This window comes from Clarias gariepinus, chromosome 14 (genome assembly GCF_024256425.1).
Source record: "Clarias gariepinus isolate MV-2021 ecotype Netherlands chromosome 14, CGAR_prim_01v2, whole genome shotgun sequence".
NCBI lineage: Eukaryota > Metazoa > Chordata > Actinopteri > Siluriformes > Clariidae > Clarias > Clarias gariepinus.
Window position 1 is genome coordinate 28747429 of NC_071113.1, and position 7017 is coordinate 28754445.

Sequence of the window (7017 nt, forward strand, 5' to 3'; positions counted from 1 at the left end):
TTATTGTGGTTCGTTAAAACACACACACACACACACACACAGACATCTTCATTTGTATTTGCATGTGTGCCTATGCTTTTATATTTTGATGTGAATCAGTCAAATCTCTTGACAGAATTCACTATTTGGAGGCATTTACACTACCTGGTCCTTATACATTTTGCTGCTTTTATTTAAAAAGTAAAAAAAAATTCCTAAAGTATGCCAAAGATAAAATAGCGTTAGATTTAGGTATCGCTTAGATAGAATTTGCTGCTATAGTAACTACATCAATGAAGAATTCTTCTAATATAGTATAACAGGTTTGTGTGTGTTCTGTGCTCTTAGGTTATACTCAAACTGGACTTTATGTCTCTAACTCCGTTTTGCGTGCCCTCCTGGTGTCACTGAAGAAGTTGCCTCCTAGTGTGAGTGTACTGTACACACATACTGTACTCCACATGTCTTCTGTAGTACTGGCCACGACAGAAAGGGGGCAGCAGACTTCCTATCAGCATGCTTGTTTTTTTTTCTATTAATCTAAATTTTTATTTTTTTAGTATAGTGTTTAGTGTAACCATTAGAAGTAGCTCTTTTATTGACATGAAACCTATTAGTCAGTCTGCTACTAGAATGAGTTAATTAAAAAAGCTTTACAGAGCTACATACAGGCCTTTTATTTAATCTAGAAAATTATAAGAATGTTCACAAAAGTATTGCTTCATCCATGAATCCTAAAATCAGTTAGTGGTGCAGTTTTATTTTCAAGAGGAAACTCACATTTTTAGGCTGCGAAAATGTTTATTTCTAAATATTTTTCTGAGCCTTCAAAGCTCTCACTGTTGTGTTATTCTGTTGAGGGATAGCACAGTCAGTGTCGCTGTGCTCTATGACGACGCCAGGGTGTGTATTGTCAGAGTTTTGTTTATGGCGGGTGTTTCTGTTTCTCTGGGCCGAGTCTGTGTGTGTGCGAGCTCAGCAGGGGAGTCGGTGAACGGGAGACGCAGGACAGAAAGGTCCTGTGAGAACGTGGGGATCTGGCAGGCCTGCTGCCTGTGTGCCACCTCATCTACATGCACTGGATGTCGAAACCCCCTTGCGCCACAGGAGGGCGACCCATAATCCCTTTGGCATGTCTGGGCCTCTGGGAATGACCATCTGTGACTACCCTGGCTTTCTCTGGAACATTCTGGAACGTTTTGGAAAGAGAGGGCCGTGACTTGGGAAGAGCTTTGTGTAGACGCGGGTTTTTAAAATGTTACATGCTTTGTTAATTTACCTGTTTGATGCTTTTATAAACTTGCATATCGCGCTGTTGCAGTGTGCTGCTGGTTAGCTGCCCTGCTGATGCTTTTAGCAAGCTTTAGCTTGTTCAAGACACAGCGTCTCATGTCCTTACCGGGAAGAGTGTCCAAGCACGTTACTCCAATCTTGTTAAATCTACCCCAACTGTTTTTAAAGCTTCTACATAGTCCTGCTCGTGACATTTAAACCTGTAAACGGGTGATTTTCTGATGCAGTAACACCGCATAGATATCCCAAGAACTTTGCGCAGAAAACACCACTCTAGCTCATAAACAGGGGAAGGTCTTCTCACCCTTGAATTCAGCATGTTGTGTCAAATTGTGTATATAGCATCGTTAACATTTTGTCTATCAACATACTAATATTATTCACTCATTAAATTAAAACTGACTGTATGGTTTTGGGCTAGCTTGTTGCAAACAAAACACAAACGATGACGATAAAATTCTGTCATGATTTACATCGCAGAGTTCATCCAAACGCATCATTACTCTGATGACCAGTTACAGTTCAACTGATGGAAGATGTGATTACAGTCAGTCCCCAAAAAAGGCACGAGTCCCCAAAATAGGCACGAGTTCCGTTCCAGGAGCTTGTTAGTGAGTCCAATTTGTTTGTAAGTCCAACAAACATTGTCTAGGATACTGACACAATTGGCAATACACAGTTTATTACAATAAATTTATTGAGAATCGTGTCGATGGTTGAATTCATTCATGAATTCCGATTCATGTTAAAAGAACGAGCGATGTCTGCCATTTTTTCACCTCACTCCATTCTCTTAATTATTTTTGTCGCCACTGTTATTGCTTGGCAGTATCAGCGTCATCGCCATTGCTTTTACTGCCATGATTGATATGAGAGCGCTAAGAACCTCCCATCCTTTCCCTCTGACAGAGCTTAGCCAATCAGCTCTCTTTAGGCCTCCTGGGATTCAGACTTACGATCTTCAAAAGTTCGTAACTCAAATGTTTGTATGAAGGAAAGTGTATTCTAGTGTATTCTTCTTCTTCCTCCTTTCTCTGTCTAGTGTTCTATTTAAAAATAGGGACACAAGCTCAATACCAGTCTTTAGATATAGGTTAAAACATATTTTACCCATATCTACATCTCAAATCAACCAGTGGAAGAGAAATTTTTCACCATCACTTTTTTTTCACCAATTATTGGTATTGGCATGAGAACAAAAAAACCCAATTTTTTTGTTCCAACTCCCACTCGTTAAAAAAATGGCAGCCATCTTGATTTTTGGCCTCGACTCACTTGCTATATCTCCTATGGAGATAAAACTGGGTGTATTTATGTAGTGTTTCATTCTGCAATCAGAATTTGGCTATCTCTTGTGGTCACCTCATTTTGAAAATAAATAAAAACCAGGGGTGTGTTATGCCCTGTTTTATAGAAATCATCAAAAATTAAATGTCCAGGTTTTGCAAATGTTTTATGATTTGATACACATCTTATGTACAGAGAATGTACATGGAGGCCTTATCTACCAGTAAATGTGTCATTTTATGGTGGTACATGTATGTATGTGCCTGGGTATGGCAAGTGAACTCAGTTTTCCAAAAATTACAGTTCATTCATGATTTAGCAAGGCGGTATTTATTTTTTCGCCAGGTAGGTTTGGACAGCTTTTTTCCCTTAATAAATGAAATCATCATTTAAAACTGTATTTTTTAATTTACTTGGGTTATTTTTGTGTAATATTAAATTATTTTTACTGTCCTAGCCACTACACCACCGTGCCACCATGTGCCATGACTGTTTAAAAATAATACATGTAATTAGTGATGTAATGATAGTTTCTGGAAGTGGGTGTATAGAAGGAGTCTCCAGTGTTAGTAAGTCTTAAGTCTATGGTCTTGAGTTAAATTTAATCTTTTTTTTTTTTTGTCCCTTGCCTTTGCTCGCTTACGGACTCCAATAGCCATTTATCACATGAGAGATAAATATTGGTGTGCACTGTAATTCATTTTCCCGATTAATGCCTGCCTGTGCAGAGCTCTTAACACTTTGCGTGCACGAGTTTCTCAACAACATACTCGAGTTCTAAACTAGGATAAGTGCACATTTGAGAGACACTTTTCAATTTAGCCAGCTGTCTATCATGATTTAGGGGACTTGATTAAGGGATATGATGTGGCATCATTTCTAGTTAAATAGCAGCTCTAGACTTGATTTATTTCCAGTTCTGATGCTCTTGATTCATTTAACACACACACACACAACAGAAATAAACCTCACTGTCGACTCACAATAATCTACTCTGCTGCACATTTTTGTTAACTTCCCTTTCTGTTCTATTGTCCTCTCTTGTGTGTGTTTGTGTGTGTGTGTTTTAGATGCCGCCTGAACAGAGAGTCAAGGAGTTTTTGTCGTTGCTGACAGAAAAGAGCACTTAAGTAAGTCCTTCTGCATTCGTTCTTCTCTTATCTTGCATTAAAAGTGAATCCCTTCAGCCTGAGATTATTTTAAGTTTCAGTTAATTAAGTTTATTACAATTATTTCCCTTTACTTTAAAGGCTTCCATGCATTACATGATAAACGTTGTTTTCTCACAAACTTTGACACACATGACTTTCTATCATGTCATCTGACCCCTGCTTACTCTGGAATCAAGTTTTCTGTTCTCAAGAAGCAGAAACACAATTGCTAGACTCCAAGAAAATGTCAATATAACTCAGTTGGGAGAGCGTTAGACTGAAGAGCCAAAGGTCTCCGGTTTGATCCCATGGTTTTGGCATTTTTAAATTCTAATTATTTATTAGAATTGGGGCAGTCGTGCCTGAAACGGTTATGGCTGTAGGTTACTGGGTGTCTAATCGGAAGGTCAGGGGTTCAAGCCCCAGCACCGCCAAGTTGCCACTGTTGAGCCCTTGAACAAGGCCCTTAACCCTATTTGCTCCAGGGTACTGACTCTGTGCTCTAACCCCAGCTTCCTAATTGGGATATGCAAAATTTACAATTGCAAGGCACTGTCACTTTGCAGTTCCAGGGTCCGGGTTCAATTCCCGCTTCAGGTCTGTGGGAACGGAGTTTGCATGTTCTCCCCATGCTCTTTCCCCAGGTACGCCAGTTTCCTCCCATTGTCCAAAGACATGCAAGTTAGGCTAATTGGTGTTCAAAAATTGTCAGTAGACTGTGTGTCCTGTGTTCTGCAATAAATTGGCACCCCGCTCAGGGTGTACCCCACCTAAATCTCCTGGGATAGGCTCCAGGCGCCCCGTGATGCTGTATTTAGGATAAAACGGTATAGTTGATGAGCGAGTGAGTTATTATTTTTTTTATAATATTTTTTATTACAATTACCCCGGCTTCAAGAAAAGTTTGTTGACTGGACCTTTCTAAAATTTTAATTCATGACCTTTGGTTTAGTTGTTCTTGGCTATGACACAAGCAGACTGCAAACCTCCTGCAGATATCAAAAAAAGGAATGACCGAATATAAATCCTCAAATGTATTCCTCAACGTGGTCATTAAACATCAGATCATAAAAGCTGTAACATGTGTGGGTGAGCTGAAACATGTACGCTTAAATCTTTTGTGTGCTAAATAAAACATGAAATCACCACGTAAGTCACTGGTTGATTAATGCTAAACAGGTTCGTCCTTTTGTGAACTCCGCCAGTATTGTGATTGGCAAGTACCAAAAAAAATAATGCTCTGGTTCTTGGTCTAAAAAAAGTGGTAATAATGTCTGTTTTTCATTACACCAGGATTTTATGAATCTATTTTTATTTCAGGCACATCATGACGTGCTGATGGAATCAACCTGTTTAAAATAAAGTTTATGAAAAGTTTGTTTTTTAAAAATGTAAATTGTTTAGAATTCATTTTTTGTTAACGAATGTTTTACAAATGTTCCTTTTTATTTATTGTAACTGTTTGTTTATTGTTTATCTGTTCAAAGTTCAAAGAAATAAAACACTTGAGAACCTGGATTCTGGTTAACAGTAACCTCACTATATAGACCACCCCATTGTTGATTACTTTCCTATAACAACACCCAGGTGGGCCTTTACATTACTGACAAAAAAAAAAAGCATTTATGCATTGTAACTGACATCTCTTGTTAAAATAACCTTAAATACTGACAGCAAATCTAAAAAAAACTGTTTTAAAACTGAGTATTATGAGTCAGAACTGCATACACCAGTTTTGACCTTGTAGTTTGATGGATATGCAAATTTATTGAATTCTCATGAATGGAAAAAGTGCTAAAATTAAGGAAAAGTTTTTGAAAAAGTAATCATATTCCATTGTCATTTTTTGTCAACAATCTTATCTTGCCTGTTTGGGAGACTGTAAACCTTGGAATCAGCATGATGTAACACAGAAACCATGGTAGATAAAAACTAAATGAAACCATATCTGTAAAAGCATTGAAAGGTACGAAAGGCTTGAGTTATTCTTGACATTTATTTTTCATCATATTTGTAGCTAAGAATGCTTTCACTAGCTAATGGTAAGTAATTAGTTTAATAAATATAACATAAGTCACTGATTAATCAAGTTAACTGACCAGTTAATGTTGTGTTGATACAACACTTTTGATACAAAAAAAATTCTAAAAAAATCTGTATCACTGCCTAGAAGCAGTATGAAGTCTATTATTTTAAAAGTAGAAGGTATCACACAGAGCCTACTGTACCTGGGTCTGGACGTTGCCCCAAACTGGATGAAAGAGCATGGAGGAAACTGTCAGGCTACTCCAAAGTCTTCATTTTGTTTTTCTTCAGCCATTCGGAAGTGGACTTGCTGGTGAGCTTTGGATCATTGTCCTGCTGCAGAACCCAAGTTTGCTTCAGCTTGAGGTCACAAACAGATGGCCGGACATTCTCCTTCAGGATATTTTGGTACACAGCAGAATTCATGGTTCCATTTATCAAAACAAGTCTTCCGGGTCCTAAAGCAGCAAAACAGGCCTAGACCATCACACTACCACCACCATATTTTACCTTTGGTATGATGTTCTTTTTCTAAAATGCGCTGTTACTTTTATGCCACACATAATGGGCAACACACCTTCCAAAAAGTTAAACTTTTGTCTCGCCAGTCCACAGAGTATTTTTCCAAAAGTCTTGGGATCACCATGATGTTTTCTGGCAAAACTTGCTCAGTAGTGGTTTTCGTCTTGGAACTCTGCCATGCAAACCATTTTTGCCCAGTCTCTTTCTTAATTAAATCAGATTTATTTATATAGCGCTTTTAACAATTGTGATTGTCCAGACATACTCAGGTGGGGGAGGCAAACATATCTGTAGGCTTGCTTGATATTTGTGTAAACATGGTCCAAGCTGTTGTTCCCTCTCGTAGGGCATTTCACATGTTGAACAAATTTGGGCAGCACAGTTCTTAAGCATGCTTTATTGAAATCTCCTGCGATGATGTGTACTCCCTTTGGATAAGTCCGTTGTTGTTTGGAAATTGAATCGTGCAGGTAGGCAATGGCTGAGCTAACATTAGCGTCTGGAGGTATGTAGACAGCAGTTATTAGCACTGCAGATAGTTCTCTAGGCAGATAGAATGGTCTGCACATGACAGACATTGCTTCTATGTCCGGGGAGCAGACTGGTAAAAATCTTAGTGTTCGTGCAACAGAGTGTACACCATGTGTGTAAATGCACAAGGCAGCTTATTCCTCTATTTTATGTATGTGGTCCTGTAGCACTTAACTTTTTTGTTGTTGTTGAATAAATATATATAGGGCCCATGATTGTGCAGTATAGA

At 38.4% G+C, this 7017-nt stretch overlaps 1 long non-coding RNA gene across 1 annotated transcript; it reads left to right on the forward strand.

Moving 5' to 3' along the window:
- The first annotated feature begins 319 nt into the window (after nucleotides 1–319).
- On the forward strand, nucleotides 320–5146 carry LOC128541475 (uncharacterized). Its single transcript, XR_008365633.1, has 3 exons — nucleotides 320–407; nucleotides 3630–3689; nucleotides 5031–5146. It is a non-coding gene; the product is annotated as an uncharacterized LOC128541475 (long non-coding RNA).
- The last annotated feature ends 1871 nt before the right edge of the window (nucleotides 5147–7017 follow it).